This window comes from Nanorana parkeri, unplaced genomic scaffold (assembly GCF_000935625.1).
Source record: "Nanorana parkeri isolate BGI_ZX_2015 unplaced genomic scaffold, ASM93562v1 scaffold1560, whole genome shotgun sequence".
Classification (NCBI taxonomy): Eukaryota; Metazoa; Chordata; class Amphibia; order Anura; family Dicroglossidae; genus Nanorana; species Nanorana parkeri.
The window spans coordinates 315,427-326,982 of NW_017307828.1; positions in this window are offsets into that span (position 1 = coordinate 315,427).

The window sequence follows — 11,556 nt, forward strand, 5'->3', positions numbered from 1 at the left end:
AAAACCTGCAGCGGCGAGTCATCGCTGGTCCGGCGAGAGGAGCTCCAGGTGAGGTTCTAATTTAGCTGGCAGGCACCTCCTGAGCCAGCTAAATTAGAACCCCACCTGGATCTCCTCCCACCGGACCAGCGCTGACTCGTCGCTGCTCTTTCACCGGCACAGTGAGTGAAGGCAGATTGAGGGGGGGCCTTACTATTAAGCAGAGTGGAATTGTAAATGTATTGTCTGCACTGTATTAGCAGTATATACTCTATATGTACTACATTCATGTTAGCAGGGTATAATTGTAAATGTATTGTTGCAGGCATTCTATATGTACTGTACATGTACTATATGCTACATATAGAGTACACTGCAAAAATAGATTTACAATTATCCCCTGCTAATATATATGGGTTAAATGATCCATAGTACATGATATGTAGCCCTGTACTATGGATAATTTAACCCATTCATGTTAGCAGTGCAGAATTTTATATATCTATTGCTGCAGTGCATTCTATATGTACTGTACATATACAGCACAAATGTCCTGTACATTGCAACAATAGACTTTACAATGATCCCCTGCTAACATGAATGGGTTAAATGATCCATAGTACAACAACATGTTATGTACATATTATGACTGTTTTAGAACAATAACACATTTGTATTTGCTTTCACACAGCTACAGTGAAACTACAAATCTGATCATGCATCTGCCTCTGGGATCATTTACCTATTCATGTTAGCAGGGGATAATTGTAACTCTATTACTGCAGTGTATGGGACATGTGTACTGTATATGTACTATGGATCATGATTTAACCTCATGTTAGCAGGGCAGAATTGTGAGCACCTCCCACAAGCTGAGCACCGAGACGCGATGCAGCGATCCTGCCCAGCGCCGACTACAAGAGGAACCGCGTGAGGCATCAGGGATCAGAGTGAAACTGTGAGTGAGGGAAGCTGGGACGGGGCTGGCTTTAAATCTATTACTATAGTGCACTGGACGTGTGTAATGTATATGTAGTACATATATACAGCACACACCTCCACTACACTCCAGCAGTAGAGTTACAATTCTCCCCTGCTAACACGAATAGGTTAATTCATGATCCATAGTACATAACATGCAGTTGTACTATGGATCATTTAAAGTCACCTGTCCCTTTACGAAAAAGTATCGGTAATTGGTATTGGCATGTACATGAGGGGATGTACTTGTACTTGTACTTGGGCCTGAAAGGGAAACAGAGGAGTAACCAGACATTGTGTCAAAGTAAAATAAATAGAAGTGTAACTATGCCTTCAGCATCGGGTAATTTTTGTATGTCTGAAGTGGAGAGGGACAAATAGATGTCAGTTGCCACACCCTAAATTTGTGAGTGGAGTTGTTACTAAGATACCACTTGGAATAACAGAACATGGAACGTGAACTGAAGTTGAGCTTTGATGAGCAGTGAATTAGTTTTAAAACAAGAACTCACTGACTTCTGTAGGTACAGGCAGTGTTGAGCAATTTACCCTCAACGTTAACAGATGAAGCAATTAAGTAGTTGAAGTTCAAGTCATTCTCTCAGCAGCTCAGCTCCCCATCTCAACAGTACCTTGGCAGCCTTTTGAGCATTCAATCATTAATGTAAATAGAAAGCAGGTGCTCTTGGAAAAGGAGCAGGTTAAGGGCCTGTTCACACCGGTCACCTGGGGATTTCCACTTTGTTATGCGTTCCCGCCAATACATCTAATCCACGAGTGCTCCAAAAGTTTTTGCAGGAACAGACGGAGCTCATTCTAGTTGCACCATTCTGGCCAAGAAGAGCATGGTTCTCTCTGTTGCTCTCCCTGACGGATCGGCCACATTGGCCTCTTCCTGCCAGACCGGACTTGATATCTCGGGCCGGTCCTGCATCCAGAGGTAGGCAGATTCAGTCTGACTGCCTTCTTTCTGAGGAAGACATTTTGAGAACCAGGGGGTTTTCCAGCAGGGTCATTGATACGCTATTACATAGCCGTAAGCCAGTAACTAGGAAAATATATGGCAAAGTGTTGAAAACGTTTAACGCCTGGAGAAAGCATTTTCACAGAGCATCAGAGATTCCAGACATTTTAGATTTTCTCCAAGCAGGAGCAGATAAGGGGTTGGCACTCGGTACCCTTAGGGTGCAGGTAGCAGCACCTAGTGTGTTTCTTCAAATGTCCCTATCGGAGAATACATTTGTTTCAAGATTTTTCAAGGCTCTCAAAAGAATTCGACCTGTCTCCATTAGGATCAATGGGATTTATCTATAGTTCTGCAGGGATTAACGGGGTCTCCCTTTTGAACCTTTAGTTGAAGCCACACTTAGATCTCTGACTCTGAAAACTATTTTTTTTGATTGCTATAACCTCAGCTCGTAGAATAAGTGAGCTTCAGGCTCTTTCGATCAGAGAGCCCTTTTTGATGGTGTTCGAAGATCGTGTTGTTCTTAGGACAGATCCGGCCTTTTTACCAAAGGTTGCTTCTACTTTCCATAGATCACAGGAGATTGTTCTACCTACCTTTTGTGATAATCCTGCGAATTCAAGGGAATTGTCATTTAACTGTTTAGATGTCAGACGTTGTCTCCTTCAATATCTTCAGGTTTCTAAGGCGTTTAGAAAGTCAGATGCGTTACTTGTTCTGTATTCTGGCAGCTCCAAGGGTAAGCCTGCTTCCAAATCCTCATTAGCCAGGTGGTTGAGACAGTCCATTGTGGAAGCTTATACAGTTCAGAGCATTCCTTCTCCGAGTTTTGTTACTGCACACTCGACTAGAGCCTTTGCAGCTTCCTGGGCCGAAGAGCTGGTGCTACTCCGGAACAAATCTGTAGAGCTGCCACATGGTCTAGATTTTGAACCTTCGTCCGCCATTATCACTTGGACCTCAATTCAGCAGGAGATCAAGCGTTTGGTCGTAAGGTACTTCAAGCTGTGGTCCCACCCTAAAAATGGTAAGTTCTTGGTTATCATTTCAAGGTGCTGTCCTGGAAGATGTTAGGGGGAAATCCAGAGTTAGGACTTACCGGTAACTCTATTTCCAATAGTCTTCCAGGACAGCAGCTGCCTACCCTTTCATGCTTGATATGTTGATGTTGATATTTTGCAGTGGTGTTGTTTTCTTTCTGCTTTTTTCCACTTTGCCTTCGGTTCTCGTGATGACTGAGGGACTGGAGAGAGGGCGGGCCTTTTAAACGCTAGTGGTGACGTGTTTCCTGTAGTTTGGGGAGGAGACTCCATATCTCAAGGTGCTGTCCTGGAAGACTATTGGAAATAGAGTTACCGGTAAGTCCTAACTCTGGATTTCTTGCATGTTATGCTATGGGGGACGCGTGAGCGCTTTCCCCATAATGCATGACGTGGGAAATGCTGAAGTCAGGCAATTGTTTTTGGTGTTTACTGTTATTTATGGTTATGCTAAGTTGGGTCATTTACTTCCAAATCTTACTTGATTGCACATCACGTCAAAATAGCCTCATGTCACTGAAGGGGGTTCTCCACTCCATTCTGTTTGCAGTTCCTCACAGCCTTAAATTTGCATTTTCTCGCTGCCGGGAAATGTTTTTGCAGGTCCGGGGGGAGCGGATTACATTCCATGCCGGACATGACTGTAATTATCTGGTCTGTCTGCGAATTAGACAATGCATGCCGTCTGTTACACAAAAGTTGTATCCTGGAATGTTAAGGGCCTTCATTCCCCCCAGAAACGCAACCGAGTTCTATGGCAGCTCAAACGAATGCACACAGACATAGCTCTATTACAGGGGACGCATTTGAAAGAGGGGGAGGTCTGCAGGATGCGCAAATCCTGGGTGGTAGAGGTGATTGGTTCACAGTCGGACGGTAGAAAAGCGGGGGTATTGATTGTATTACATAAATGCTTACAGTGTACTGTCTCGGGTATAGAAAGGGACTTGGAGGGAAGGTCGCTGACTGTGACTTTAGCCTTTGGTGACTCCAAAGTAGCCATAACAAATGTTTATCTTCAAAATTCGACCTCCAAGTCCGATTTCTGCACATTGACGACCTGGTTGTCAAAATGTACCACGTCTCTTCATCTGATTGGGGAGACTTTAATTCCACTATGTCATTGCTGGAAGACAGGAGGTGGATCTTTGGTACTGTAGCTAAAATGAGGGGGCCTGAATTTGCCAGACAGCCATCTTTGTCCACTATGGTATCGGCTCTTAATTTGCATGATATCTGGAGGTTGGCCCATCCTTTGGACACTGACTTTACTCATTTTTCTCTGATTCAGAGACAGGATGCCATTCATTCTGCCTACCTTAATCTTTTCTATTCACAAATATGGGAACAAGGCGGGCAAACTGTTGGCACATCTAGTAAAGGGGAGATTTCGCACCAGTCATAGTCCATGCCGCAAACACCTCTCTGGGCACTTGAAACAAGATCCCTCAAACATTAATAGGATTTTGGAAGATTTCTATAGATCTCTGTACTCGGAGGATGAATTTGATGGAGAGGCACCAGAGAGATTTTTTAACTTGTAGGGTCTTCCTCATCTGTCTCTGGATCAGCTCTCCTCGCTAAACGCAGACATCTCACGTGAGGAAATACTGTCAGTTATCAACCATCTTGGCAAGGACAAAGCCCCAGGTCCTAATGGTTACACGGCAGAATTTTATAAGATTCTACAAACGGAAGTGCTGGATTCCCTCCATTAATTATTTAACTCGGTATGGGATGGAAATCCCTACCTGGCGACTGGAAAAGAGGCATATATTAAACGTATTCTCAAGGAGGGTAAAGAACCCATGGACCCGGTTCCTACAGGCCTATTTCCTTATTAAATATAGATGCCAAAATCATGTCCAAAATCATAGCAAACCGTTTGGCTAATCTGCTGCCCTCCTGGTGCAGCCAGCGCAGGTTGGTTTTGTCAACGGTCGGTCTGGAGTTGTCACGTCCGTGCCGCCACTAGGACTGGCGGTAGGGTCCGACGTCCTTCTGCGCAGGCGCGCCGCAGATCTCGGGCTGCACTGTCTAGGAGAGACAGCAGCAGGGGCAGGCGTGTCACAGGGCTCCTCCTCCCTTCACACGAGCCGCCGGCTTAAAGCCGCGGTTCACTAATTGATCGGCGTCTTACTAACAGTTGTGGCAGGATGCTGATCAACACAGTGTCTCCTCACCTCCTTCTCGGACCACAGAGCACTGAGAGACATCCACCTGCTGGGGGAGCATAGTTGCCGGGATCAACAACTCTGATACCAAACGCAAGTACCCGGGGCTCCCTGCATAGGACCCCAGGAACCTAACACTCTGCTAATACCATCAATTGTGCCTTACCTCCATGTCCATTGCATGAACTCTGCTAATACCATTGATTGTGCTTTACCTCCATGTCCATTGCATGAACTCTGCTAATACCATTTGATTGTGCTTTACCTTCATGTCCATTTCATGAACTCTGCTAATACCATTGATTGTGCTTTACCTTCATGTCCATTGCATGAACTCTGCTAATACCATTGATTGTGCTTTACCTTGATGCCATTGCATGAACTCTGCGAATTCCATTGATTGTGATTAGCCTCACACTGCATTGCCTTACCTTACTGCTATAGGCCACTGCCTCAGTAAATGCCAACAGCATCTCTATAACAAACGCACGGGGTATGATGTCAAGCGGTAATCTCGCAGCCTTACTCCACCAAGAGGCATAAGAGACTCATCTGCATACTGACCCCAATCCATCCTCCGCAGTTGCGATCCATAGGTACACCTACCCCGAGGTGGGACGTTACAGGAGTTACTCATTTCCGCAAGGTCTTCCTGGCTCTGGAGGTGGCAAGGGCCAACCCTTGGAAGGATTCAGCCATAATCATGCTGGATGCCGAAAAAGGCATTCGACAATTTCAACCTGCGCTGGCTGTTCCTGTGTCAGGTCCCGGTCCGTGGGTCGTGTCAGGTCCCGGTCCGTGGGTCATGTCGGGTCCCGGTCCGTGGGGCATGTCGGGTCCCGATCCGGGCTCCAGTGCGGGGACGCACACGGAGGGGACGTCCGCCGGCGCATCCAGGCCGCGCAGAAGCCAGAAGACCCGGCGGGGTCACGCGGCGTGACGTCACTACGCGGATACGTCCCGGTGACGTCATCACGCCGGCGAATGCGCAATAAACCATCCTTGGGCTATATAAGGCACCTCAGATCCTTCATTCAGTGCTGAGTGATCTTCAGCCTGTGTGGATGTCTGTGCCTTGCTCCTGTCTCCTTGAAAACCCTGTGATCTGGCTCTGCTTCTGACGACTCTTTGGATTATCCCTTGTACAGCCTTGCCCGCCTGTTATCGACCCGGCTTGTTTCCTGACAACTCTTTGGATTATCCTCTGTACTGCCAGTGCCCGCCTGTGTTTGATCCGGTCTGCCTCCTGACTTCCCAAGTGGATAAATTAACGATCAACTGCTCCACCCGGTCTCCACTCATCTGAGCAACCCAGGATCAGCACCCGTGCACCCCCTGCCTGCGCACACTGTTTGAACAACCCCAGTGGTCACAGACAGGGTTGCAAGGGAGGTCCTCCTCGTCAAATCGGGCCCACACCACAACCCTTACATCCTGGTATTGACGAATTTTGGGTTCCAAGGGCGAGTCATATCTTTTCTTAGACAGATGTATACATCTCCGGTGTGTCGACGGTTTTGACACAGACGGCCCTGTCTGGGCCTATTATTCTGGAGAAGAGCACGAGACAGGAGTGCCCTTTGTCCCCCTTGATCTTCAACTTATCCGTAGAGCCTCTGGCTGCCCATATTTTAAACCCCCCGAGCCTGCACGGTATTAAGATTGAGAAATCCGACCTACATTTTGCATTGTTTGTGGATGACATACTGCTTTTCACTTCCTAACCTAATGTAGATGTTGGGGCTATTCAGGCGTTGTTTGCACACTTCGGGACCTTCTCGGGTATTCGCATAAACTTCACCAAAAGTGAAATTCTTCCCCTTTCTGGGACAACCATAACACAGGGAGATGGGTCTGCATGACTCAAGGTGGCCCAGAGAACTATCACCTATCTGGGCCTGAAAGTGGGGAAAACACCTTCCTCTTTATATTCTTTGAATGACCCCCCTATACTGTACAAGATAATTAGAGAGCTAGAAATGTGGGGGAGTCTTCCCCTCTCACTCTTTGGGAGAATACACTTGATAAAGATGATTAGCTTTGCCAAGCTTATATATCCCATGCAAAATCTCCCTCTTCTACTAAAAAGTGCAGACATCAGGGAGGCGCATGCGCGAGGCTGACCGTGATGGCCGCGGTTTAATCAGCTCCGCACCGGACTGGGCGCCTTACGGATCTTACGGCTGATATTAACTGACCGAATCTACACAACCTCAGCGGGACCTGAGAGAGGATCATTCGGGGCACCGATTGATGCTAAAATGGGTCGCACTTACCCGAAGAAGAAGCCCACGCTTAGCCAATCGACCTTGCATGAGGCCTTGGGTAGGATGTCGCGCCGATCCGCGTACAGGGAAACCCCACCAGACGAAGACACGAGGTCCTCAGTAGACACCATGGATCCAGTTGGTGACGATCCTATTAACCCCTTGCCTGACCAACAGATGGCTATGATGGCGCAATTCGAAACTACTTTGCACAAAGCCCTGAGGGAATAGGCCTTGGCTCACTCACTGACGTTTTGTCTTAAAGAGGTGGCCAGTGGACTCTGTGCTGGGGCAGAGTGAACTTTCGGGTCATGTTTGATGTTTACCCCCTCAATGTTCTTGCTTGGGTACTTGGATTTCCCCACATGCGATCCCTGATTAGGTATGGCACTGCGGAGTGTCATGGTTCCGGCCCCCGTACGGTATGTCCACGTCAACAATATGAGCCTGGAGTCGCGAGGTCGTTGCATGTGGGGAATCATTTGCTCCGCTTATGATGTTTTACTTTTATTCTATTAGGGTTCTCCTGATATCGGATCTCTGGTTTCAGTTTACATATAATTTTGTGTGAGATGTTATGTGTTTCAATATTAGGTGCTGGCAGTTTATTCCTTCATGTTCTGGATGTGATCCGGGGGCCCAGCCCGGTTCATACGTGTTGCCTCACATCTCGTCACTCAGGCTTTGCTGTTTGCAGGGTCCTGACGGGCGACTACCTCGGTCCACGAGACTTGTGTGGACCTACTTGTGAAGGAGACTTTTTTTTCTTTTCCTTCACTTCTTCTCTCTAAAACCCCCTTCTCTCCCCTCAAATCACACACAAGGCGGAGGCTCAGTTACGCTGGGTACAACATAAGTTTTACGTACAAGGAGACAAGCCAGGTAAGATGTTGGCTGCCAGACTAAGAGATGCAGGCCCCAAACGTACCCCGGTACAATTGCGAATAGGCAGGGATGTCTTGACTTCCCATCCGGTTAAGATTTTGCAGACATTTCAAACTCACCTCCAAACACTCTATAGTACTAAGGGACAATTCTCTCCACAGGCCTTGGAAGCTTTCCTGACAAACATGAATCTTCCTACCCTAACTGAGGAAGCTAGATCAGATATTGATTCGGAAATTACACTTATGGAAGTCCAGAATGCCATTAAAACGCAAGCCACTGGGAAAAGGCCGGGCCCAGACGGCTACACGGCCCTTTACTATAAAAAGTTCTCAGATGTACTTGCCCCTCATTTGGTTAAATTTTTTAATGACTTACGAAAGGGCCTCCTACCACCTAGAGACTCTTTGGTCTCTGCCATCAGCATGATCCCAAAGCCCCATGCCGATCACTCCTCTTGGGAAAATTATAGGCCTATTTCTTTAATCAATATAGACATGAAGCTGCTTACTAAAATATTGGCTCTCAGGTTGAATTTATATGTTAATGCCCTGGTGTCCAGGGACCAAGTGGGCTTCATGCCTGGACGTCAAGCCGGAGATAACATACGTCGTATATCCTTGATACTCCACATTGCTCGTTCCAGGCATATACCACTTATGTTATTGTCCCTGGACATCACTAAAGCTTTCGATTCTATTGACTGGGACTATCTAAGGGGGGTGCTTCGGCATTGGGGCTTTGGACAATCGTTCTTGAGATGGATAGACTCCCTGTATTCTATTCCTTCAGCATATGTGCAGTATCAGGGATTCAGTTCGGGGACATTCCAGATTTCCAGGGGGACCACTCAGGGATGCCCGCTCTCACCTCTCCTGTTCGCCCTGGCGATCGAACCCTTGGCCCAAGCTGTTCGCATACACAAAGAGATCCACGGCATTGAAGTAGCGGGGTATCAACATAAAATCAGCCTATTCGCAGATGATGCACTTCTAATGATATCCGACCCCCTTAAGTCACTGTCCTCACTTTCGCCACTGCTACAACGATTTGGAACCCTATCAGGCCTACAAATTAACCCAAGCAAAACGAAGGCGCTAAACGTATCCCTACCACCTGCTTTATGTGACTCCTTAAAGGCCTCCAATAGCCCCTGTCATCCATCCTGCTTTCTCCCACTCCTCCCTCTCCATCCCCTTTTCTTTGAACTGTGTCTCCTTCACAAGTTTCCTGTGTTCAGGCAAAGCCTGAAAGGTGGTGTGACCACCGCGTTATAGTTTTTAACAGAAGACTACTTAACATACACTGTGTGACTAGCTGTGTACGGTTTATTTCCTAAAATGTGAAACTGTACAATATTGCTTGTTTGCTTAGACATGCCCTGGACTGGTTATCAGATAGTTCTGTGTATTCTAATACCGACCTGGAGGCGGCGCTAATAGCACCGTAGGATTTGAAAGCGATCCTCCATTGAAGGATCAGCCTGCTACCCCAGGGCATTCGATGAAACGCTGGGGAATCCAATGTTCCCACAAGGTATCGATTATGCAGCTTTCCATAAATGGAAAGAAAAGTGCTTACTTTGTTGGCAACAATTATTTCACACTAGAACATATCAGTCGCTCTCTGTTTAAGACTTGATCTCGCAATTTCGCATTTCTAGGACTGATTTTCTACACTATCTGCAACTTATCTTAACTTGGAAAGCATTTGGGGGAATGCCCAAGACATCCTTCTCATCCTCATTATACTGTATCTGGATCATACTCCATCTCAACAGTATACCCTAAACTTCAAATGCTTTTTGTTGCTCCTCTCTCCTCCAAAGGAAAGGACTGGATAAAAGACTTTGCTGACCCAGACTCGCTAGACAAGATCCTCCAAGGATATGTGAAAATAAGATCCATTGTCGCAAATGAAACCTGGAGGGAGACCCAATTCAAGATCATTCATAGGGCCTATGTCCCGTTTTTCTGCCCTCTGGCTGCTGATGTCACGACCTCTTTCACATGGTCGTTATTCTCCTCCTCTCCAAAGTGTGGTCGGCACAAACCGACGCTACATCATTGTTTGTGGAGTTGTCCCTCCATATCCGACTTCTGGACACAAACTCTTACATACATCAAATCCATCCTCTTCTGGCAACCAGACCTGAACCCTGCCCTTTGTCTATTTGGTTTCCTGGCACCTTCTGGAGAGGGTCGGGGACCTTCATGGCGAAGGGGCACAGACTGGGCCCATCTATGCCTCCTGATGGCGAGACAGTGTATAATGAGGCAGTGGAACTCCTCAACGATTACGGAAATTATTACAGACCTTAAACTGCTGTTCTGCAAAGAGAAGCTGGATGCAGAGATGCATAAAGATGCCCCTGTGCTCCTTTTCTTTTTAGGTGAAAATATTTTATTAGTAGCTTTTACTGTGTAGAGGACATTCAACAGATTGTCAAGTCCTTTCGATACACTAAATGATACCTGAAAAATGATGCCTCAAATGCCTTGGGGGCTCTGCAGGTAGGCCATGATTGACAACCTCCTGTGGGGAGTGACCTTTGGAAACTCGGTACCTGATTGTTTGCACTGTAATGGTGGCATGATCATAGTGGTAATGTGGATTATACATGTTCTTTGTGAGATGTCATAGATGTGATTGATGCTGCAATGCTCACCTATTCTTTTGAAGTAATGAGAGATTTTTACTATTGTTAAAATTGTTGAAACTTTAATAAAGTTTTTTTTTTAAAAAGGAAAAATTTGTGCGCGCCCGTGAAACTGCGACAGAATTCAGTACCCCAAAAAGTCCATAGACGACTCTTTAAAAGCCCCTGTAGGTCATCAGTTTAGAGAGACGTGTAAATATTGGCCCTAGAATTATTGCTCTGTCTGGCATGTGCGGCGATACCCAACATGTGTAGCGCAATCGTCGTTTCCGCAAGTAGGCGCACCCGACGCATGCTCGCAGGGGACTTGACATTTTAAAAATAATTTTTAAATTTAATTCATTATTTTTAAAACTGTTGCTATCACATAAGAATAATGTGGCTTACAAGCCGCCCATGTGATAGCAGATTGGCAGTGACAGGTACTCTTTAAGGTGGTACCGGGGGTCCAAAAGACCCCTACTATCACCTTTACACTCTAAATAAGCTATTGAAGTGCATTTTGCACTTCAATAGCTCATTGCTGGGCTTCAGGAGCCCAGCAATGACAGCTATGGGACGGGAAATGATGCAATACGCGTTGCAGCCGGTCCATAGAACCGGG